This window comes from Opisthocomus hoazin, chromosome Z (genome assembly GCF_030867145.1).
Source record: "Opisthocomus hoazin isolate bOpiHoa1 chromosome Z, bOpiHoa1.hap1, whole genome shotgun sequence".
NCBI classification, from domain to species: domain Eukaryota; kingdom Metazoa; phylum Chordata; class Aves; order Opisthocomiformes; family Opisthocomidae; genus Opisthocomus; species Opisthocomus hoazin.
This window is the reverse complement of record NC_134454.1, coordinates 75,795,911-75,820,927: the sequence shown is the minus strand read 5'-3', so window position 1 is coordinate 75,820,927 and position 25,017 is coordinate 75,795,911. Positions and strand designations below refer to the sequence as shown.

The following is a 25,017-nucleotide window of genomic DNA, read 5'->3' as shown; positions in this document are numbered from 1 at the left end:
GAAAAATCTCTCCTAATGAGTGAAAGAAAAACGAGAACAAAGGGTAAAAATTTTACAAGTAGCTGAAAAAAGGCATCCTAAAACTTCACAAAGGGCAAAATTTTTACAAGCAGCTGAAAACAGGCACACTAAAACTAAACATCTGCAGGAATTCTGTAATAACGCCGCTCGGATCTCCTCCTAGTTTTGCCTCCGTTTCTAACCAGAGCGGACAACGCCGCACTCTAAGGCTGAGCGGCCGCTGTGCTCCTTCACCCCTGCACCCCCACGCTGGATGCGCCCTCGGGCTCGCCGCCCTCCCTGGCTGTTTCTCTTCAGGGTCTACCTCTCCGCTTCCCTCACGTCGCCTTCTCTGTGCCTCCTCCCGCCCCGCGCAGCCTTCTCCGTCCTTCGCGGGGCCGCCTCCACCGCTGCAAACCGGCGCGGGCGGACCCTCCCCGTCCATGGCGAGCCCTCAGGACGGGGAAGGCGGGAACGGGGGGACGAGGAGCGCCCGGCGAGGGGAAGGCCGGCGCGAGCACTGCGCGGCACGGCGGCGCCCCCTGGCGGCCGCCGCCCCTCCCCGCCGCCGCCGCGGAGCGGGCCGTGGCCTGGCGCGGGGCCGCGGCTCGCCGCGACGCGGCTCGCCGCGACGCTGCTCGCCCGTCGCCTCTCGCTGCTTCGGGGCGGCGGTTCTGGGCCTCCGGACTCCTTCCCCGTTTCTCTGTGCAGCCCGGCCGTTGCCCTGCCTTGCGTCAGGGACTTCAGCCGAGACTGCCGACTGCGTCAGCGGCCGAACGCCGGGCACCAGAAACTGAGGCGCAGAAACGCGTGCGCGGTGCTGGCCTGCTCTACCATCTGGCGCTACTTTAAACTGAGAAATCCCCGTTTGCGGGGTGGCTGTTCTCGCCACAGCACCCTCGTGTAGATCTTTTACAGAGAGGGGAAGCGCTGAGCGCGCCTCGGCGCAGCCCGAGTTCCGAACGCCGATGTGGGTTTCTTCGGCAGCCCGTCTCTTCAGACATCGCTGCGAGGTTGTGTAGAGCCAAAACCCGGGACACTGAACACCGAAAACACTGACCTCGATCCGAATTTTCGCTCCTGGGACGCGTTGTCCGGTAACACGTGAATGTGGGGATTTTCAGCCTTTTCTGATGGGTGGGACCTCTCGCCTGCAGCTTTACCCCGCTGCCAACAGGACTGCTCTCCTTAGCGGTCTTCCAACGAACTGAGGGTCTGAACGCCACACGTGTTGCGGTTGAAGTGATCGTATGGTGCAGGTGGGTCTTGTTGCTTCTCCAGATCCAACACTTCGTGACTTTGCAAGTTTTGATACTGCAGTGGTGCATAAAACCATTCCAGGTTCTTCCAAAGCATTATAAGACAGAGAGCTCTGGTTTTTTGTTCCTGCTGAAGTTTTATTAGTGGGAAGTGTCCTCTGCACAGGGCTCCAGGCAAGGACCTTGCCGTCGTTATTTGACTTCATCTCAGGGCTGAACATAAAATATTAGAAAGATTCCTTTAGCAGTGTTGAAATAGCTTAAGTGAGCATATCTGCTGCTGACCATGCATATGATATTCCCAGCAACTGACTGACATGCCTTCAAAAGATCAAATTCAGCCTTCCTTGCAGGATGTAAGATAAAAATCTGGCCTAGGATTTAACTGTACCTGGTAATTAAGTTTAAAGAACAATGATGCCTCACAAACCTCTCCAGGCCTACAGCAAGCATGCTGGAATCTTGGTTGCCATTTCTGCAAACTGTTTACAGTCCACATACCTCTGCAAATCCAATCCTGATCTCCAATTGCTGCTCATAAACAACATAGCAGGGATTTGATGTATGAGGGCATGTTCTGAATTCCCCTTTGCTAGCAGTAGCATGGCTAACTTCTAGCATTAATAAACCCTCTTATGCCTCTTATTGCAAGCAGTTCTCTGTTAACTACTTGAATACATCTCTCAGCCAATTTTATTTTTTTTTTGTGGCGGGTGGCAAGAAGTCAGACGTAACATGCTTTATTCCCCTCTTCTTCTGCTGTCTGCAAATGAATATTTTTCACAGCTGGAGGCAGGGCAGCCTCCATTAACCATTCAAGAATTTCTCTGGCAGTCCATCAAAGCCAGATGTTGTTAACATTCAAAGCATGATACAAAGCTGATCTTTCAGGCTGTGCTCTTGCTTAATCTTAACACATTAGTGTTTATTAGTGAACCTTGGTAGTGCAGTGATTAATTAAAAGTGAGGTAAACTCTCCTGTTTCATGAACTGTATTTTTAAGGGGGGGAGGAGGGTCTTCGCGGGACATATTACTTAAATAAGAAAGAAATAAATTACTTGCCTGCAGTTACTTGACTTAACAATATACACAAAATTAAGGGCTCTATTCCCAATTATTAGCTGTTTCATGAAGACAGGCGAGGATCCTAACACACGTGTTACCCCGGGGAGCTCGAAAAATTCTGCAGAAGTGAAATTTGAGCCGGTTCTAAAAGAATGGTGGTTGAAGAGAGATTTAGGGGTAGGAGAACCAGGAGAGGAGAACCGGGATATAGAAGACTGAAAGGAGAACTGTGCAAGGTCAAGAACAGAAACAGGTCTCTCTCGTTTTACCTTTCTCTCATTTGCCTGTATTTAACCTGATGTATGTTTTATGAGCTCACTGAAACAAGGGGAGAGGCTCCTGTCCTGAGCTGGGATTGTTGCCAGTGGTCATTGATTTAATGGTAAGTTATTTTTAAGAGAAAAGGGATGAGGGCCTTAAAAGCACCAGAGATCTCAAATATGCATTGAGACAGGAATACCCATCTCTAACGTAGCAGCTCAGGGCTGTAGAAGCTGGTTGTTGTTGACCCTCTGTTCTTGGATTGTTATGTCCCCCAAGGCTGGGTTTGCTCTTGCCTGGAGCAGCCCCTGAGGGATGATGTGGAAGAGCGTGACAGAACAGAGAGCGAAGAGGAGCTTCATCCAAGCTCTGTGGCACTGTTGCAAAATGGCCATAATGTTATTTCTTCTTCACAAGAATAATGCTATAAAGGCAGGACTTTTTCATCTTCGTTATGTCTCTCATTTTCATGTCAAACTCATTTTAGCATAATGGACATGGACTAGCACTTGCATGTGCTTGGGAGGTGAATAATTAACAATATTTCACGGGGTATGTGCATCTGGCATTTGGGAAGTGTGTTAGCAGCACAGCACAAAAACAATATGGGTTGAATGGAAAACATTGGCATAGGTTTGTGAATGTCAGAAGTTAACGTGGATTACAAAATATGATTAGTTACTTGAATGGGAGAAAATGCTGTTTGACACAAAGGTGACATCTCTGGCAGAGGACTTTCTGAGCCAGAAACTGCTGAAGGCTGGCGAGGTACTCTGGGAAGGCCTGCAACTTTTCAGGAGCAGGTTCTGGAGAGGAATGCTGAACTGTGTAAAACTATAGTGTGAGCCTCTCCAGTTTACTTAAATCCTTATGGCCAGGAGAAGCAGCAGTGGGAACAAAGAGCAAAAGGCAAGCGCAGAGTGTGGGCTGTATGAGACCCTGGTAACATGCTGAAGTTGTCAGCCCATGCTGGTAACTGGGCTGCTCTACCTTCCCCACTGTTTTTACCACATAACGACGTGCAAGATCGCAGCTAGCAGAGGGAACACCTCTGTTCCTGCACCTGAGCTACCTGTCTGCAATGGAAGCGCAGAAAGGGCTCGTGCTATGGGAAGCACACTCACAGTAGCAGAGGACTTTTCCCCCAGGCACTCAGGTGCTTGTACCCTGGTGTTTCTCACAACAATTCTGCTTAATGTTGTTGTGTTTGTAGGATTATCTACCTCCTTGTATTAGCGTGTGCCTGAGTAACGGAACATCCATGGCAGCAGCCTTTTTTCCCACTAGATGTCTCACAAAGCCAGTGATTGCAGTCGTTCTGCTCAGCTGGCACTTCTTTCAGCTACAGAAGTTTGTGGTCTTTAAAATAAAGGGGTTTACTAAATATAAATGTTTTATTCATCTGTATGCTGATGCTTGAGATAGTACTGCATAGTAAGCTTAATATTCCAAAACACGTTTATTAATATAGATTTTAGTGGGAATTTATTGTTACAAGCAGGACTTTCTTCAAGGATCCAAGTCAAACAAGTTGTAAATGTTTAGCTGGACCAAAGGGGATGCAAATGAACAGACCAGCTTAGGAGCGGGTGCTTCCTGCCCTATAACATGATTCTGCACAGCTCACAACACAAGGGTTCTTTTCAAAGCCAGGCACAACTTGTTATTAATAGTGTTTGGGGTTTTTTGCTTTTTTGGTCAACTGCCTTTGTGAGAAAGGCTTTTGCTTTCAAATTTCCAATCCCTCCCTATCTAAATATATATAACATCCAATACAGAGATCCCCACATGCATACAAGTTACTCTGCTTAGGACAGAAAGATCTGCTTATTAACTCTTCCGCTGAGGATTTAGAGGGTTAGTTGCCTAAGTATTGGTATCGTTCTGTTGTTCTACTCAAAGCCAAGAGCTGCTGCTCCTGCTCCAGGAGAGACAACAGTGCTGGATGCATGAGGTAAAAGCCATTGTAATTACTTGTCTCTACAGCTAGCACAGTGCCCTGGAATTCCCTTTCTGTGGTACATAGGCAGCTAAATCTGAGAGCACGTCCTCTAAATGTTAATAAACTACACTTACAGTGAAAAGATGAATTTTATTATTTTTGCAGTAGAAATACTACTCAAGAAATGGCTTACTAAGTTTTGGAGGTTTGTTTGTGGTTTTTTGTTGTTGTTGTTGTTGTTTTTTAATAAATGCAAAGAACCATAAGAACATTTTATCTGACATCCTTTACAATACAGACCAGAGATACAGGCCATACAGCGGTTGAGTGGAGTGTTTATTTGCCTGGAGTAGCATAGTTTCTAGAATGATACCCAGCCTTCAGTGAAAGACATAAAAATCTGCTATGATCCTAGGTATGGTGTTCTGATAACTAATTACTCTCATTGTTAAAAATGTTTCTTCACACTGAATTTGCCCACCTTTACTTAGACACTGGACCTGATTATGCCTTTCCGTGATAGGCTAAAGACTACCAGAACCAATATCAAGGCCTAGGAACAAGGTTACTGTATTTGCTCTACATGGTGATAGACTTTAAGACTCACCATCGTTACCTACATGGTACAAGTTTATAAAGAGATGTAGAAAAGAGACTGCAGGAACTAGATTTAGATTACTAGGAAGAAGCTTATGTTCAAGAGTCTTGACTATTACATCCTTTGGAATGGTTCTCCCTCCAAGTATCTACTCGTTAGAGCTTGAGAAAATAATATAAAAATTATTTAGAGTATTTTAGTGGGAGGGGAAACCTCTGTGTTTTCACAACCCTACATGGCAGTGCCTTTGGTGGAGTTCAAATGAAGAGTGAAGGCTGGCTTCTCTAGTTAATGTTTCTCTGAAATCACAGTCTCTTTTTGGGGGCTGGGTGGCTGTGTAAACCCAGATAACCAGGTAAATCCAGATAATCGAAAAAAACGACCACGAACTTCTATGGTGTTAAAATAAAAAGGACTAACTAAGTTTGTCTTCCGTGTTGGTAACAAAATTTTGAGTGCTCCCTTTTTTTCTCCAAGCCTATCACAAAGTTGTCTTCCCTCTGGAGAATGAAAATACTTTCATATTTTCAGCACGTTCTCAGTAGCCGCTGCCAAAATCTGGAGTTCTTTGACTTCATCCTTCTATTTACGTCACGTCTCAGGGGAGACTTTCTAGCAGGCCTGGAGTGAAAGAGGCACTGGAGACTTTGGCTGCACAATGTGTACTGGCGGGACATTTGCTGTGTAGTGATAAGAAAGCAGTTGAGGAAATGGTTTTGATACTGACCTTCAAGTTAGAAAGGAGCAAAATCTGGGACAGTAGAAGGAAATTTGGAAAACTTAAGGAAGAAGAGATCTTGTGAGAGATGGTTGAGACAGAATCGCAGAATCACAGAATCACAGAATGTTCGGGGTTGGAAGGGACTTCTGTGGATCATCTAGTCCAACCCCCCTGCCGAAGCAGGGTCACCTGCAGCAGGCTGCACAGGACCTTGTCCAGGCGAGTCTTGAATACCTCCAGAGAAGGAGACTCCACAACCTCCCTGGGCAGCCTGTTCCAGGGCTCCGTCACCCTCAGAGTGAAGAAGTTCTTCTTCATGTTCAGACGGAACTTCCTGTGCTTCAGTTTGTGCCCGTTGCCCCTTGTCCTGTCGCTGGACAACACTGAAAAGAGTCTGGCCCCATCCTCCTGACACCCACCCTTGAGATATTTATAAGCATTTATTAGGTCCCCTCATAGCCTTCTCTTCTTCAGGCTGAACAAGAAGATTCTCTTGAAGTTGGGAAGGTTTTGAATAGACCCAAGTGAGCTGGTTGGTTCAGCAGTATTTTAGGAAGGTGGGACAATGGCGGGAAGGGGCTTTACTGAGCAGTAGGTCTGGCCTCCTGTGGGACACCATCTCACCTAGGCCCAGTTCAGCTGCATCTGGAAATCGCTTTATTCTTGCCCCATGGTTAGTCCTGTTGGAGAACGTGCTCAGACATTTACTCCTTTGCTGATTACTTTTTCAACCATTTTATATGTCAGCACTGCCCTGTATTTTAAATAAGTTTTTTCCTTCCCTCATTTTTACCATCAGAATATATCATAGACAGAAATTATTCTCTCAGCCATCATTCTCTTAAAGTGTTTAGTCCACTCCTGTAAGACAGTATCTCTTTTTTTTATAAAAAATGCCTCTTCCTTAAACATTTTCTATTTGTATCTAGTACATTCATAAATATTTGAAAACCATTGTTATCTGTGAAATCAGCACAACACGTTTAAAAAGAAGGCTATATTATTGTGATTTTCTTTTAAGTAGCTGTAAACATACCTGTTCTGTCAGATACAAAACAGAGTCTCTCCCAAGCCCTTGTGAAGTAAATTTTGAAGCTGAAATACATTAGATTAAGGATGATGTTTTTACCACTTGTTTTTGTTCTGCGTTGTGCTCTGGTGTCTCTCTGTGCAAGTATTTTGTTAGTCGTTTTCCACCATAACAGATTATTCTTTTCCCATTGTATGTGGAGGACTTGAACTTCTGTATCAGAAAAAAAAATTGCCTAGTGGAATTAATATGTCAATTAGTCAACTAAGTTACTCCATTTTGCATTTCAGAAGAATGTAATAGTTTCCTTTTTTTTTTCCACTGAGTTCATTTTCCAGTTTGAAAACACATTTTCTTCCAAGCATCTCATGAAATGACACCTGAGTAAAAAGTGCTAGAAAGGCATCAAGTTTGCAGAGTTAAAAGAGTTTTTCTCTTCCTTTGGTGATTTGTTGTCATTGTTGAAAAAGGCCTTTGGGGTTTTGTTCTTTTGATGTAGAGATCTAGATGAAAAAAATAGATGCATATTATTGGTTTACTAAGTACACTCAAGCCTGATCCAACACACAGTGAAAGCAAAAGACTTCCATTAGCTTTTGTGGGCCTGATTTGATGCCCTTTAAGCATTAGCATATCCTCCAGTGCAGCAGCTGATAAACTGCTGCTGATTGTGGCCTTTGAAAATGGAGTATGCTAGATTTTTTACCACTTTCAACAGGATCCCGCCAAGTTAATCATTATGCACCAATATCCTTTTACAAAGCTAAGTAAGAGAAACATTTTCTCCATAGTGTATTAGTTATGTTTTTCCCCTTGCCAGTATCGCTTTAATTGCATTCTCCCTTTCCTATTTATTAATTATCTCTGTAATTGTACTCTTTCAGTATGCAGAATCTGTTGGGATATTCTTGGTATGAAAGACACCATAGGAAATAAAGTTTTATAGCATAAAGAATTGTTTTTAAATGTTGGACATATTGGCCATTGATTTCATTTTTATTGAGCTCCGAAATCATAAGCCACTTCAACAGCAAAGTCTCATATCCTTAACAGCAAATAAGCAAGGAAGAAATGAATAATGGATTTTATTTATGTTGCTTCCTGCAAGTTCCATCTAAGCCCATCGGGTGAAGATTTAATTTTCGTTGCACTATGTAGCTAGCAGTTGCACATCCATAATCTACTACAAAGTAAATAAGATTTTTGTATTGCTGCACTAAAAAAAAAGAAAAGTAAGCAACTGTGCTCCCATAGTGAGCACAGTGAGTAAGATCCTTCTTTTTGTTTTCACGTTTTACACAGAGGTTCCACTTTGGACAGGTATGGAGAGTTCCATGTTCCAGTGGTGGTGGGTGAAATTAAATTGTGTTTAGGCATCTAAGGAAATGGATACCATTAATTTAGGTATCCAACTTAACTAGCTTTGACAATGAGGGTTGATGTGACTTCCGCAGATGACACACAAGTGTTAGAACAGCCTCTTCATTACTCCTACCACAGTCATCGGACATATGTACCATACAAGCCTTAAGAATTCAGTCTGAGTGTCTTGCTAGCACTCAAATGGCTATCTGTATGTTAGTAAAACGAGGTACCATTCTCCAGCACACTCCCTTGCCAATCCAACCTTTTTTTCCGTGACTTGTTTCCTCCATTCTTGCTAGCAAAATGACCCAGGGATGATTTGAGCCTGTTTAACAGATATGGTCTTGTCTAGCCTTTGTTGCCTTTGCTGTAAAGCACATTTGAGGGGTTATTATCAAAACAGTTACACAGTCAGTTTAAAATGAAAACACTTGTATTAACCCGCTTGTTTTCACAATTTCTAGGGCCTGTCTTGCCTTGTGTTCGTCTATGCTAAGGATGGAGACCCACTACAGCATAAGAAATGTTCAGAGTTTGCTTTTGTGATGTCTAGAATCACTCCTGTGGCATAGATGGGGCAGAGGCATCACCCAGACCTAGACAACCCCAGAGACCTGGACTCTGCTGAGTAGTTCTGACCCTGCATGGCTGAGTGGCCTTTGGAAAGTCACTCCTCTATAGCCCAGTTTTCTGACCAGCTACATGGGTGTAACCCCTTCCTAGCAAAACACTTTCAGCTCCACTGATGGCAGTCTAAGAGCTGGGGGTTGTCAGTACAGTAACACAGCATGAGGGTGTGTCCACCATATTCTAATGACATTGCAGGTAAACACTGCACATAAAACAGCTCTGTGGAAATAGTCAATGACATTCACCAACAGCTTAATGTTGAAACTGATCTGAGGGAGTTTTCTTCGACAGCAAGGGAGAGCAAGTAGAAAGGCTCTTCTAAACACAACACAACGTGTAACAGTTCCCTTTCTTTCAAAGGATTAACTCGGTGTCTACCGTGTCTGACGCTGACAAGGCAGAGCTGGACTCTTGGTAGCCGGTCTCCCCTGGTACCCAAGGAAAGCTGGTGTCATCACACTGAAGTTTTCTTCCATGTTTCCCTGTAATACCCAGGAAGAACGATGCAGGAGACCTCTCGCCATCCTATGAGCGGGGGGTCCTTCTGAGCTCTTCTTGTCCTACAACATCCCAGGATGATTTTTCCTGTTGCACCCAGTGGGCTGAAGCAAGGGCTGTCACTGAAATACAAGGACAGCTCATATGCTCCATTATTACTGTTTCTAGTTCTTTGTATCAGTTACGTTCAATCATGTTATAAGCTTTCCTTTTTGCTGCAAAGGCTAGGAACTTACTTATTTTCAATGGAAGCTGCACTGCTGGGCTCATCTCATGACTCTAGTACATGAGGCTCTCTGTGTGGAATTGTAATGTTTATAATATGGGTTGAATCAGATACTCTTGAAGGAAAAATGAAGATCAAATGAACTGGTAGTTAATTTGGGGGCAAGAAATTTCAGTGAGTTCTGGTTTTACTGGTATGGATCCCGCACCTGTGATCATTCCTTGCTAAACTTAACCGCTCTTCCAAAGGTTCCTTCTTCTTCACCACAATTAGTAATTTCAGACATCTTACCCCCACTTTGAAATAAATTTTCATATTTTGCCTTGTGGCTTCTCTATCTTTGCGCTCTGCTGCTCTTCTGACCTTCCCAATGCCTTCCTCAGCCCATTGCTGTTGTCAGCTGCTGTCTTTTCCTCATCTCTTACAGAACAATGATTTCTACAGGCTTAGTCAGTATTGAAATCACTAGGCAAGTGCCTTCTCAGCACTGGCCTGATGTTCACAGAAAAGGAAATTAAAACTCTGAATTCTTCTACTATACATCTTCTCCTTGGAAGGTTGTGAAGGTCACATCTTGTACAGGATTCTGCCACTCACCAGCTCTTAAGCCATTGGGGATTTGTTGCCAGGTTCCCTCACTGACATACATGTTTCTCTTGAATGTTGTGGCAGAAGTTAGGACACATCTTTGCCAATCAAGCAGTGATATTGAACAACAATAGCACTATACATGATCAGAAATATTTTTCCAGCCAGCAGTTCTTGGCAGCACAATGCTCCCTCTCATCAGGCAATGCCTATGGATGTGCAGAATACAAAGTCAGACTGTGTGCAGGAGCTGTTTAACAGAACAACACTGTGCACTTTACCAACTATAGGCGACGGCGGAAAGGGGATCGGGGCATGGAAAGTCAGGCTGAGAACAAAACTTAGTTCTTAGATACAGCGTCCAAATCTCATAGCAGCTAAGCTTGTCATGCAAAGACCCGTTCAGTATGAGCAGTCCCCCCAGAAATACATTACAGGAAGTGTTCTGACACAGAAAGAATATGTGTCTATCCTATTTACCAAATGGTAAATTGGATACAGCACAGCTTTCATTCCTTCTGCAGTAGGGAGACCCTGTGCTATAGGAGAAAGGTTCATCAAGTAAAGCCTGTGTAGAGATTTCTGAGAAATCAGCTCTAGAGTGATGGAAAGTTACAGAGATGCTCAGAAGTGCCTTTCTCAGCAAAGGCAATCAACCCATGGGATGTGCATGGGTGTGATATAACACCCATATTTAACAACAGGTTTCCACACATACCCCGCAGAAATCTCTTTTGCCACTAGACCAGTGCTACATAAACTGTGTGAGAAAGGAGATATATTCGGGAGTCTGCTTGTTTTTTCACTAAGTCTAGGCAGAAGTCTGAGACTGAACACCTCAGAGGCACCATCCTTTATAACAAATGCTCCTAAATTCCTGTTATTGTTTGACGATTCGCTTTCCACATGAGAATCAGTCTAGTAGATCCCATGCTCCTCCTGTTTCTCCCAAAGCTGGACTAGTTATCCAAAGGGCCCAAGGTGATATGCAGAGTGGTTGTGAGATGTCTTCTGCTGATGATGACAGCACATCCAGCTGGGGACTGCAGGGGTTTCTCTGCCCTGCGAGGCTGCATTGTGGTGATAAGGTGATAACCCATGAATGTGTTCTGTCTCCTCCACAGGGAGTAAAGGAGATGAAGACCCACAGGGGAATTAACGTGAGATAGCCAGGATACTGGAATTCCCTCACCAGGCAGCAACCCTGCTGGGCAGACAAGCCTTCTTCACAGTGTGATCTTAAACGAGCGCAGTGAAATGTGTGCTTAGCACTGCTTTGGTTTAAACAGGCTGTGTCTGCTGTCCCAGTAAATGAGGACTGCTGTAACTGCTTGTGTGGAACAAGTCTATTCTAGACTGAAATAGAGTTGTCCACAAAGAAATTTGGTTGAGCTTGGATGAAGAGGGTCTGTGCATGGACAAGTCTAGGCAGCAAGGACCCCTCTTGGGGGTCCGGCTGTAGTGTGGTTGCGCAGTGCCTTTGCTGGGCTGTAAGATCTGCGCTCCTCCAAGCAGAAGAGGAGTCACATCTCCCGTGCATAGAAAACTCCACTGGGACTCCCAGTCTGTGAAAGAAACTCCCATTTCCGTATGCTGGGCTTCATATGCAGGTTTTCCTTTGTTGCTCATCATCACAGCACAGAGACGGCTGCACACAGCAACAGATTCAGCCTCCCAGCATCTGTGTGCAGGAGGGCAGGACCCTTCTGCTGCAGTACAGGGATGCAGGCCCAGGCTCATGCCCCGTAGCGTTAGGAGAGCAGCAGCGAGAGAAGAGAGAGCAGATGTTTCCCCAAGCACTGAATCTGCTTTTCACATACATTTTCCAGTAGTAAAATTACCTGTTAGACTAATGTGTTTAAATGACTACAAATTCAGAGAATATAACATTGATGCACTGACAAAGACACTGACCAAATAGGGTGAGTCAGCTGGAGCTAGTACTGCTAATGCAGGAAAGTACTTTTATCCTTTATTGATATCATACGCTGGGATGTGTGTGTGTATTTTTAACAGCCTGGGGAATAAAGCTAACTTCGATCCCTTGAAGAAGAATCTTAACCATCTGTGGCAGAAAGTATATGTTCAGCAATTGCATTCCACATCTATTTTCTTTGCTTTTTAAATTATTTATACAATTACACCACCCACAGCTTTGTGGCCCTTTGCACTCAATGAAAAAGTTTCTCTGTGGACAGGATTCACTCTTCTGTCTCTGTCTCACCTACTGTATGTGGGAATTGGAGAACCTAGTATATAAAATACACTGCAATAACAACAGAAATGATAATCGATGCTATGAGAAAAATGAGATTTATATGGCATGAATACCTCAGAGCAAGAAGAAAAGCGTTCATTTATGGGGAGGGGAAGGTAAAACAGAGAACAATAATATAAATGCTCTAACAAAATGCAGAAATAGATCATATTCCTAGGCTTGTTTTTCTGCTTAATTCCTCATAAGAAAATACACAAGCTTTTCTAGTGATTTAAATCCAGTCACAACCTTAATTTCTTTTCGCTGATGTATTCACACTTTGATGGCCTGAATTTAAGAGAATGGTGGAATCTGCATAGCCTGCATCATAATCTTGTGAATCAGGTGGTGTTCACTTGGCTGAACGACACTGGTAATGTAAAAATATAGAGGCAATGAATCTGGGGCTGCACCTTGTCCTTCTCAATGCTGACAGAAAACTTCCCACTGGCTTTAATCTTCCACCCATTTCCAGGGCAGGTAACTTAAAACACTCAACGCTAGCCTACCGTTTCTTTCCAACTACTTCTCAAGAAAGTACTAGGAGCTTCTGCTGCTCTACGGAATGTTCCTGGCTGCTACAGTTGTAGCTGCATCACTCATCTGTCTCAGAGCACTGATGCCTAACATGTTTCAGCTCTTTCTTCAAGACTGTCACTTCCCTGCACTGGGTCCGATTTTCTGCAAGTTTTCTTGAGGTGAAAAGAACCTATGCTCAAGACAAACTCAGCCCCCTTGTGCTGGATGCAGAGCTGATACTAATCTTGCTAACAGCTCCACTCTAATGTCTGATATGGTAAGTCGGTCTCACCATGCTCCAGTTTCATAGCTAAAGATTTGGAATTTAACCCTGCATCACGGTTTTCATTCAGAGGAGCCACTTGTTTCAGCTGGATACACTAAGAACACACCTGAGATGAGCAAAAGCAGCAAGACAAGGTTGGTAATGACTGGCAGCCAGAGCTGTGTTATGCTTAAACTCACTGTCCCAGCCTCACGGCTGCCAGTTAGACACTGGGATCACCCATGTGGTAAGGACTGCACAAGGGCTCTTTAAACAATGTATAAATAAATGACAGGCTACCTCAGCCCTTCCCAGACTTCACCATCCTGTGTCTCACATCTTCCTGGTCTTGCCCTAGCAAAGAGATGCAGGTAGCTGTCAAACATGGCTTTCCAGCCTGCTCCAGTGTCATCCCCACCACACTGCGCTGGGATCTGCAGCAAGCTTAGCCCGCAGCACAAACACCATGTGCTCCTGTACATTCTGCTGTTCTTTAGCTCCCTGCCCCCTAAACCTGAACATGCTGATAGGAAAGCACAGTCTGTTTCCGTATGTTACGCTCCACTGTGCTTCACTGTCTGCTTCAGCCAGGAAGGCAGTACTGATTTTCTGGTGCAGAGGAGAACCGAGATGTCCCCTGGGATTGTGTGCCTTTTCCCTTCAGGTGCTAGCTTTTAAGCTTTGCACAGTCACAGCACGAAATCACAAGTCTGGACGTTATTTTGATTTTTTATTAGTAGCTGGTTGATGCTGGTAGCCAAGTAGAAAATAGGACTGTTAGCCTGGAATACAGTGAAAAGCAAATGGAATTGACAGTTGCTGCAGATACCCTGAACTAGGTTCTGATTTTCTCAGTAAATAGGAGAAGGTTCATTTTTAAGGACTTTGCTGTCATCTTGCCTTGTGAGCAAAAGCAGAGTGAGCGCAGCCACATCGAGCTGTACGGGTGCCAGACAGAGCACTCCAGCTCGCAGAGCTCCCTTGCACGAGCTCAGTACAGCACTTGGACATCCCCTTTCTTCACCGCTCATTCTCTTTCAGCGATTTCGTGCTTGTGCAAACACATCCTTGTGAAGCCATAAGGCCTCCTGGCTTGCTGGTAAGCGTTAAGTTGTACTGGGTACGGGAGAACCCACCCAACACTTGTACAACCCCTCACTCCCCCCTCCAGACTTCAAAGGGGAGGGTGTGTGTGTAGTTTTTATTACGGTACCCCCTCTCCTCACACTGAAAAAGCAGGGTAACCTGAGGAGTAGAAGTTCATACATGGATGTCATATTCAAAGAGGGGTTTTTTTAGTAGGATCTGTTGTGACAGGACAAGGGGCAATGGTTTTAAACTAAAAGAGGGTAGATTCAGGCTAGATACAAGGAAGTAATTTTTTACAATGAGGGTGGTGAAGCACTGGCACAGGCTGCCCAGAGAGGTGATCGATGCCCCATCCCTAGAAATGTTCAAGGCCAGATTGCACAGGGCTCTGAGCAACCTGATCCAGTGGTAGATGTGCCTACTCACTGGAGAGGGGTTGGAATAGATGACCTTTAAAGGTCCCTTCCAACCTGAACGTTTGTATGATTCTATGATTTTTACCAGGCTCATTCCTTTAATATCTATATTTTCTAGTTCCAATGTAAAACATCATACCACTTATCTTTATAGTATCAGGCAAGACTGCCACAGCCATTTCTGGGCTATGAGGGGGCAGAAATAAGACGGGGGAGGTTTCTCCTGACTCCCCTAAATGGCTGTCCTCAAAGTGGGACTAGGGAGGCAGGGGGACTGTGAGTGTTCAGAAATAGTATTATCAGCTTGAAAATAATGTAAAAAATACCCACAAGAATCAGTTGGCTTCCCATTGATTGCCTTTTGCTGTTTGATTCTTTAGGATTTGTGTGGAGAACTTTTTTCTACAATTTAAAATGCAGCAAATGTATTTTAAAATTAAATCCTTAATTCTTCACATGATAGTGTAACTCCACTAGCTGAAGCTTTACAATGCACGTGAGCAAGCTGGGTAAGCTGACAAACAAACAAGGTGTACTTAATTAAAAACAGGAAAATCCCTTCCCTCCTCTCCAGGCCAGACAGCAGCAGAGGTGGGACTCGGCCGTGGGTAACAAGTTGGTTTGTTCCTGGAGCAGCACAGCTGTCTTGTGTTTCCTACTCAAGAAAGAGAGACAGTAGAAGAGTAGCCCAGAAAACAGTGTATAAAAATGCTATTATTAGATCAAGGCACGAGGAATGTTAGAAAAGGCTCCCACAAACAGTCTGTTGTCTCTCTGCCCGAGTATTGCAGTGTAGACTGGCATTGAGCCTTTCACTGTACCAAACTGGCCCTCTCTTGGGTGATTAATGGCCACCCTCCTGTCCCAAACATGCGACGCGCTCTTCCCATCCAGATCGATCTCAGGTCGACTGCTGGATGCTGCCCTCCTCAGCAAGCAGAAAAAAACCACTTCAAACAAAATCTTTCATGGAAAGTGAGGGAAATACTAATTCACTGCACTGCATGTATTCCTTTTCTTTGCTGAAATATGTATCAAGTCCACACCTTAAATCGCTTTGATACTCAGTCTTTATGGTCACCCTGAATGTTTCCTTCAAAAATTGGGGGATCCAGAGCTCCTACAGCTTTTCAAGAGAACTGTAGTTCTGAGCTGGTTCCTTTACCTTTGTCTTTGACTTCCTATCTTTATCACTCTTCCTAGTCTTGTTCCGTGTCCTCTGACCTTACATACCCTGCATGCTTACAGAATTGGCTCTGATTTTTCCCCCTGGAGTTTGCTCTTTGCTGGTCCTGCTCCATCTGGCACTTGCTTCCTCTGTCTACCAAGGTGCATCCTCTTTCTGAATGTGCCTCTCAAATCTTCCTGTTTGCAGTTATGCTAAACTGATTTCAGTACTTTCATCTTTGCCTCGCAAACAAAGTGGATTTTATCTTCTCTGTTAGTTTCTTTTCTCTTTTATCCTCTGTATTTGGACAAGTTCCTGTGTTTATAGGCAAGGCTGTGCTAAACTCTCTTGGACTTGTCTCTGACCAAGCTTTTGCCGACTCTATGGGTGACATTATTATCTTGTGAATGCTAGTACCACTTTCTTGCATGCAACCCTCACTAATATTGGTTTTGTTCTTTCCTCCTAGTGACTCATTACCTTGATTATGCATTGACCATGCACATAGTTAGTTAAGCATATTTGCATACATCATTTTGACAACTGCACAATACTAATCTTGCTTTGAAATGATGGATCTCACTGTTTAATAGACTGACTTGTTGTACTGAAGATCATGTCATTCAATCACTAGAAGTTATCCATTTCACATCTCCACCAACTGGAAATATGTCCATTTTTACCAAACAGTAGTTACTGAGCTACACAGACTTCAAAAGGAAGAAATGGAGAGCTGTGTCATCTGGGTGAGGTCTAGGACATCTCATAGATCTAATATCCTACAAGTATGGCAAAATTTGCAAGAGTCTGCGTCTAGTCTAAGTCATGGTTCTCACTTGTTCTGGGGAGACAAGAGGGAACAATACAGCCACTGCTGGTACAGAGGCCTTTCTCCTTAGTGCTTCCTTCAGTTCAAAGGGGAAAAGTTTAGCTGTGGTACCTGACATCTGCCCATCCTTTCTCTGCCCAGTTGCATGGGAGGGGAAGCAACCATGAGAGTGAGTAGTTTATATCTCAGACTGGGCTGCAGCGCTCCAGGGTGGAGTTGGGAAGGACAGCATCAGCTATACCTACCAGATAGTGCCAGACCATGAGGAAGGGGGAAAACTATAACCTCCCTTTAGTTTCTCTACAGATAGGAGTGAGTGGAAGGTTTCAGTCTCTTTGTGTATGAGAATTGCTCTTGGAAAGGCAAATGTCCCTGTTGCCTGCAGCTGTCCTTCAATTTTGCTGATTGTCCGTGTGTATTTTCCCTTTCTGTACTAGTCATTTTCTGGGTGTTATTTCCTCAGAGTTTTCCAGCCTTTTGATCCTCTCCAATACCTTCCAATCTAGAGCCTAAGGGACCCATCAAATCTAAGAAAAGAGAGGAGTCCCTTAGGGCTGGATTGTGTACCTCCAGTCTAAGCTGAGCTGCACAGGGGGAGCAGCATCAGCTCTGGTGGAGAGCAAAGTGTAGAGTTTAGCCTTACCTCCTGCCCCCTCCCTTGTTCTGGAAAAGCTTGTATCTCTAGCCTAAGTAATTTCCACCCCTTCATTTACCATCAGCCCCCGACAGTGGCTGGCTTCCACAAGAATGGAAGGAACTCGTTTTTCTCCACTCTACTGCTGCCCATTTCTTTATGTGAGTAAGGCACCACTTTCCTTCTCGTGGTATGGGGAGAATGAGTTTTTATTTCCCTTGACGGCTAAGTTGGAGCAGTGTCATTGTTCTCAGACAGCATGTCACACCAGCAAATAAATAAATAAACCCCAGTGATCCCCTACAGCTTTCACAGGCCTGCAATTTAGCATTTGATTTCTGAGGCTCCCGCTGCAGTTAATTGGAAAGGTCTGTTTATATTTTATTTCTGAGTGTTCTGCATGACATACAACCTATCTTATGTATGTTCAACATAGGCAGGGAATTTAAATGCTTATAGAATGGCTAGGTATTTATCAGTGTTTAAAGAGAAATAGAGCCCAAGCCCCCAGTGCACAGTTGCATTTCTGAGTCCCATTTTTTGTTTGAAATCCTTCTTGTTCATAAGCAGACAATTAGACAATTTTTTTACCCCCTAAACCAATTTTTCTTTTTGTTTTTCTGGAGTTCATGAACAATGTGTTGGCAAATAACAAGAGAAGTTGTTACAGCATGTGATTATAACCAGCAGCTGAGTACTTCTGGAAGGATTGTCACAGCCATAGTGGCACCAAGTCCTTTGCACTGGAAGGTGACAGATCTGCCAGTGGGGTTCAGCCGTCTGTGTTATCACAGCTGCTTCAAAGTTAGGGGCCTGATTGCCGAACAGTCTGCTGTCGTGTGGGTGTGTTTGCGTGCAAGCTGTGGGTTTTCTGGTGTGGGTTCTGGGCTTTGGCAGCAAGCGGTGCTGCAGTGCGGCTGTGAGCCACAGCCTGAAAGCCAGAGCATCCTAGGGAGATCAGAGGAGGCAGGGCACTGCAGACACCCTCCTCCTGCTGTGGCTTTTTGGCTGTGCTGGACAGAGAAAATAGTAGTCAATTAAGAATTAAAGTCTGCATCAACTCAGTATTAGTTTTGTAGTGAGAGGAAAGGTTACAGTATTGGTTTTCAGCAGTAAATATTGATGCAATACCTCTCAAAATTAAGATGAAACCATTTTAGGCTCTTCATTATGTGCCACATGGGCATCACTCAATAGATTTAGTTAATCAAGATCTTGATGAACTGACAGGCTGTGGAGGAGGGAAACATATACAGTTTATTGGGGAGGGAAGTTAAATAAGTGAGCCTGGAATAACTGAAATTTTGTTGCATGTAAAGAAGACAGCATTCAATGGATCCAAGTGGCTCTCTTAACAGAAAATAGCAAGGCTTACTTCTGGGATTGGTACAGGAATAGAAATAAATCAAAGAAAAATTATTTCCAGAAAGCTACAGAACAGTATTATTGAGGAAAGAGACCTAAATATGACACCCAAAAAACAGGGTTCAATACATTTTAAATTAGCTAAAACTGAGGAGCAGCATGATGTCTCACAGATACAGTACAACAGATGCAAGCTTCTATTTTTTTCTGTTAACAAAGTGCATCTGGAAGCCTGTGAAGATCTGACAAGTTTTTATGGGCTTAAGTTTCTTCTGTACTTCGTTCTTTTGAAAATATTTTTTTTTTTCTGAAGGTAACCAAAGGAAGAACAAACACATAAGTATCTTCTCTGTGCAAAATAAAAAGTCAAAATAGTTTGTAATGTTATATATCATGTTAGGATACTTACAATTAATAGGAAGGCTCAATAATCTTTGTCTTTGACCTGGATGAGGTGAGAAAAAACAGCCTTGGAGATTCTGAGGAAGGGTTTGAGAAACACAAGCAACATCGACACTGGAATCTTATTTCATGAGGAGGCTCTGCTCCCCTTGCTGCTGTAAGGTAACGTCCTGGGGCCTGACCCTCAGTCACTGTAGGAGGATATGTTTTTCTGAAGCTGACGCAGTCTCCAGGGAGCTGTCCTGACTTAAACCCACAGAGGATCTGACCTAATACATTACAAAAGATAATACAGTCAATGTAAAGAGGACATACATTTATATCCTTATTGGCCATCTGTCTGGCAGCAGCGATGTTGACATCAGGAAAGGTGGCTGCAAAAAAAAGACATTGGTAGCATTTGTTGCTATGGCAGCTCCAGATGAAGCCATGAGTTTAGAGTTACATAGCAAAACATGACTCAGTATCTCCTCTTAAGGACATGATTTCCTGTACCCAGTGGCTATGAAATTTGACGGGTTTATGTGCAGGGTCCTTTTGTGAAAAAATAAAAATAAAAATGTAATACTGTCACTTAGTAACTAGAATAGTGAAAAATATCCCAGTTCATTCCACTTAATCTATAGTTATTTATATGCCCTTTATCACTGCTCTGTCTGGAGCCTGATTCTGAACTGAAAAATGGTAGTGTAAATCCAGAATAGCTCCACTGGTATGGGTAGAGATGGACAGATTGCTCCGAGTATAAGGTATTGTATTTTCATTTTTCAAGCTGTGTAAAGGTCAGTTTTTACTTCCTTCTCCAAAGAAGGAGAAGTTCTGTTTTTGATAGAACTCATCACTTACTACAACATAAACGTGAAATAGGCTGCTATTCACTACAGTTAGAGCAACCATTTGTCTGGATTTTCTTGTTCTGTCTGTAAATTTTGTCTGGACAGAATTTCAGAACTTTTGCACATTTTCTAAGATTTCTGAATATGATCCCTAATGCAGCAGCAGGTCTGATAACACCATTTAGTATCCACATCCCATCTAGTACGCATGCTTTTTATACAATAAGAGCAGGCACTACAAAATGCACATCCAAATGTGTTTCTGAAAGGAAAACCTGAAAAATACACAGCAGGGCTACTGAAATTATAACATTGCAGAGTACTGTAATCCAAAAGAGTTTTAAAAAGATGTGGCATATTGTAAAGGAGTCCCTTAAAAATGTGAAGTTGTCAATTCTTATAATACAGAATCTAAAAAAACCCCACCTTATTCTTTTCTTTTTGCCTTTATCTCTTAATTTTCAATATTACAGCTGATTTAGTTCAGCCTTAACTTTACCATCCTTGTTGCATCATACCTGTGCAGATATGAAGACTATACAGGAAATCCTATTAATCGTTAGCATGAGCACTAAGAACTAAAGACAGCAGTCTCTAGGAGGCTGTGTCAATAGCTTCCTCTCTCTCATCTTTGCAAGCCAAAGCATAATTTGTTGCTTCTTAACTTTTTGTTAGAAATTAAGTTTGATGGGTTCTTCTTCCAGTGTCCACATGAGATTTCTGGACTCACTAAGATTACACAGAGTTTTGGTAGCTGCTGTGTTGAGAGCAGCGTAACTGAGAGACCTTCATACTGTTTGATAGCTGAATAGAAGTCCTACATATGTGCATAGATCAGAATATAGAAAGGAAATTTTCCCAAGCATAGCAGCTGCCCTTTCTGCCTTGGGTTAAAGTGCAGTGGGAACAGAGTGGTTGCAGTTTCATGTAGCCCCAGTCAGAGACTTGCTATAAATTATGCCTAAACCTGTCAGCATTCACCTGACAAATGCAAAGTCCACTGAAGTCACTAAGTCTCTCTGTTGACTTTACCAGCTTTGGCTCAAGCTAAGATCCAGCACCTTCAGAGTTATGATTAAGTTAACAGAATAGTACCCTCATCTTCTGAAACTGCATTACAGACCAGCACCATTTTCCTTGCAGTGTTTTGCAACATGCCAAAACAGCTGAGACCTGAAATACGAAGCCTCTACATAGTCATTATGAATAAAAGTGAAGGTGGATGATGTCTTTTCCTAGTCCATAAAATCTGCTTCTCTGTGACTACTCAAAAGTTTATTTGGTCTTGTGTTGTCTGGGAAACAGAGAATGTCCCAGCTCCTATATAGTAACAGTCTGGGCAGTTCATGTGTCAGCGGTTGCCTCCAAACAACCATGCTTAATAACGATGGATGAACTTGTCCCTCAGGAATTTGGTGGAACCTCAGTATTACCCTATGCAGGTGAAACAAAGGGAAATTGCTGTATTCTCTAAAACACCTTTCAGCTCAAAGAATAAAAATCATGGTTTTATGATAAAACGAGTATGTCACTGACCCACTAGTTTCATATTTATGCAAGTGGGGGGGAGGGTTGCTGCTAAGAAAGAGGTAGGATTATTTCAGGTTAGCCTTATGAAATAAAAAACGCAACTTTCTTGTGTTTTCTTAGCAAAAATGAAAAAGTTAAAGTTTTCAGAATTTCTTTACCATTTAATCCTGTCTTGATGCTTTTGGTATCTTAATGGTCTATTGACTGGATCTTGCTACCTGCTATTTTTAAAGAAGTATTATTACTCTGTTAGGGCAAACATGAAAAACTGCTTTTAAAGATCTTTTAAAAGTTTTATGATTTTTCAAAAGCTTCTTAGAGGCTTATCAAGGTTCAAGACAGCTAGAATTAATTCTACAGTATTCACTCAGTGTTTCTGAGACAGTGAATTAATCTGTGGCAAGTGAAGTTTTCAGTGATCTTCAGAAAGAGACAAAGGAGGAAAATCTTAGATGAATCCGTTCACAAAATTAGCTGGAGACTTCTTATGTTTTAGATTCATCCAAACTGGGAGACCACGTGATCCCTACAAGTGGCTTTTTTAATGTCAAGTCCCAGAGGTGAACTGGTGTGTGATGGAGTGTGTTGCACCACAGGTGATCTGTTCAAAAACTGAGACTTCAAAAACATGACTGGGCTCCTACAAGGTATTTGGTGCTCATTCTGCAGTTTTCTTCTTGATCCTCTGACTCAGAAAGAGAAATTTAACTTCTTAAAACTTTTGCCGTTTCCTCCAGTGTGTACATTTCCCTATGGAAGAAGCAGAAGAGACTGAGCGAACTAGCAGAACTGGTGGTCTTCCATGTCTCCTTCAGTGGCCTTCCCAGAAGTGTCATTCCTTCTGCAAATCCGTCCTTTACCGCTCTTTCCTGCAAGTAAGGAGGGTGGCGAGATTCATGGAGAATCCGGTAATTCACTGGGGCACAATGAATAGGTATTAGTGAGTAAAGGAACTGAAGGACATTCGTCCTTCTCCCCGTCACTTGCCTGACAGGAGTGTCATCAACAGAAGGGCAAAGTAATAAAATCGGAGCAGTAGTCTTCCCTTTGGACTTCACTTTTCCCTAGCAAAGATTAATAAGAATCGCATTCCTTCGGCACACAGAGCAGAAGCAGACAACAGACCACTTGCCTCTGGTGTATGGGTACTCCTTCCAGCAGAGTAAGAATTAACAGCAAATTTGAAAAAAAAACATGAATTGCGGTACTTTTCATGTATTATTTCTGCAGAATTAATCCCCTCTCCCCCTTATTCACTGTAAATAAACTATGCAAGTCCAAAGATGCATGGAGTTCACTGTAAAATCTGGATGGTTCTTTGCGATCCATCTCTTCTTTCCTCATTCTAAACTCCTGATCAGGAAAGTGGAGGAAATACCCCAGGAGATTATGTCATAAGCAGGACCTATGTACCGGTTTGTGAGGTTAACAGAAGAGAGTACGGGAAGAGCATACATATTGCTTTAAATAGAAAACAAATGAAAGTCCATCTTTGAAGCCTTTTTTTTTTGAGAGCAGAAAGATTGAGATGGGAAAACGGATATGGAGCTGGTGCCCTGAACTCCCCAAAGCACTGTGGATCATTAATTTTTCTTTATACCATCATTGTAAACTGAGAAGAAAAAAGAAGAGTATCTTGGGCAATACATCATTTCCCCAACGCCTCCCAGACTTGCAAATACTGAATATACAATATTAGGTGCAAGCAAGTTTTATGACTGTCTAAACCAACACTTAGGTTTGTGAATGAGCTCATTTCTTCCTTCTGCTGCTTTTCATTACATTTACCATAGGTTCGAAGTCTGGCAAGAATTGAGTTGGTAACAAGAAGAGAAGAACGTGCTCCATTAGAATCACCAGGAATAAAACTGGCAGATATCGACCTGAGTTGAGACAGTGAGAGGTGAGAGAGATGCATAACAATATACTCAGATTCTTAGGTGAGAATTTTTTGGAATTTGGGTCTTTGTGCTTCGGTTGTTTCTTTGTGAGCTGAATAAGGGAAAATATGAAGAACTCTCTGAGCTCAAAACAATGCTTTCTTCACCTTACCAAAACCAAGCCAAAGAACATAAAAGGAGAAGGAAAACAAAGTTATTAAAACTGGAACCTGTAAATCTACAAACAACTCTGATTGATAGAATAACTCAAAAACTTTCTCATAAACCACAAGTGTAAGGTTTGGCTTTCACAAGCTACCACTCATGTTGCTAACCCTATTTCCAAGTGGCTTCTTGTGTTTATGAATCTGCCCATCTTCAGGTTAAATTTAGTCAGATTGAGTAATTTTTGGAGATTATCCTGGGCATTTGTAGCATACTGGCATCTTAACCCATAACCAAAGTGCTGTGAAATTATTTGCTATACAAGTAAGAAAGCGTACTATTTACAAAAAGAACCTTTCAGGATAAAACTTTAGGATTTGAACACAGGGACCACAACATCTATTTCTGAGTGCTGGCACAGATGAATGATTGTGCTCACTGCTAATCACACTTATTTTAAATTTTAAACAAAGTAATAAAGGTGGCCCACAGGTGGAAGAAAGGAACATAAAATTTTTATCCAGTGTAATCCTACTGTTTTAACAGTGTAATGCATACTAATTTGTAATTATAAATATACTGCTGATGCTTGGCAAAGTGTCACCCTGTGACTAATAAAAATGTATAGTGTGTTAGCAAAGAGCAGTTTATAACATGATAAAATACTAATGCGGCATAAAAAAAATGAAAAAGCGAGTGCAAAAGAGTGAGACAACAATAAGGAATGTAATGGTTTATACTGGCCAGGTGACTGCAGGGCTGTGACTATTATTTATCAGTTTCTCATCGTCCTCCCATTCCTCTATTTTGTTCTCAGCATTTACTTGTTTCATGCTCACAAGCCATCTATCATTTGTCATTTGTCTCTGTGTGTAGAACTACTAATCTTGACTGAGGTTCGTAAGTCCTGATACAGTACAAGTAACCGGTGAAATGTTATTAATAAAAATAGCCTGGAATACAGTTGGAAGCAGGGAGATTGGAGGACAGAGCTGACAGCATAAAGGAGGAAGGCTTGTAAAGACTCTCATCTGATGCAGATGCCGCGAGTAGAGGCCCTTCTTTGTAGCACAGGTGTTGCTTGCAGATGTATGGGCTGATCACATGTATTATGGAGGACAAGCTGACCAAGAGCCAGCAGTGTGCCCTTGCTGCCAAGGAGGCCAATGGTATACTGGGGTGCATTAAGAAGAGTATGGCCAGCAGGCTGAGGGAGGTTCTCCTCCCCCTCTACTCTGCCACAGTGAGGCCCCATCTGGAACGATGAGAAACCATGGGAGAGAGTCCAGCGGAGGGCTATGGAGATGATGAGGGGACTGGAGCATCTCTGCTATGAGGAAAGGCTGAGGGAGCTGGGCTTGTTTAGCATGAAGAAGAGAAGGCTGAGAAGGTACCTTATAAATATCTTGAGGGTGGGTGTCAGGAGGATGGATCCAAACTCTTTTCAGTGGTGCCCAGTGACAGGACAAGGGGCAACA

The 25,017-nt window shown here is 43.0% G+C and overlaps 1 protein-coding gene and 1 long non-coding RNA gene across 2 annotated transcripts in view; both read left to right on the top strand.

The window, feature by feature from the left end:
* The first annotated feature begins 688 nt into the window (after positions 1-688).
* Positions 689-25,017, top strand: part of EGFLAM (EGF like, fibronectin type III and laminin G domains) — a 107,938-nt gene continuing 83,609 nt past the window's right edge. The window contains exon 1 of the mRNA XM_075410915.1: positions 689-1,259. The gene's annotated coding sequence lies outside the window, so the exon portion shown is untranslated. The remainder of the gene's footprint in view (positions 1,260-25,017) is intronic.
* On the top strand, positions 22,038-23,491 carry LOC142358954 (uncharacterized). The gene is made up of 3 exons (XR_012761977.1): positions 22,038-22,141; positions 22,232-22,402; positions 23,288-23,491. It is a non-coding gene; the product is annotated as an uncharacterized LOC142358954 (long non-coding RNA).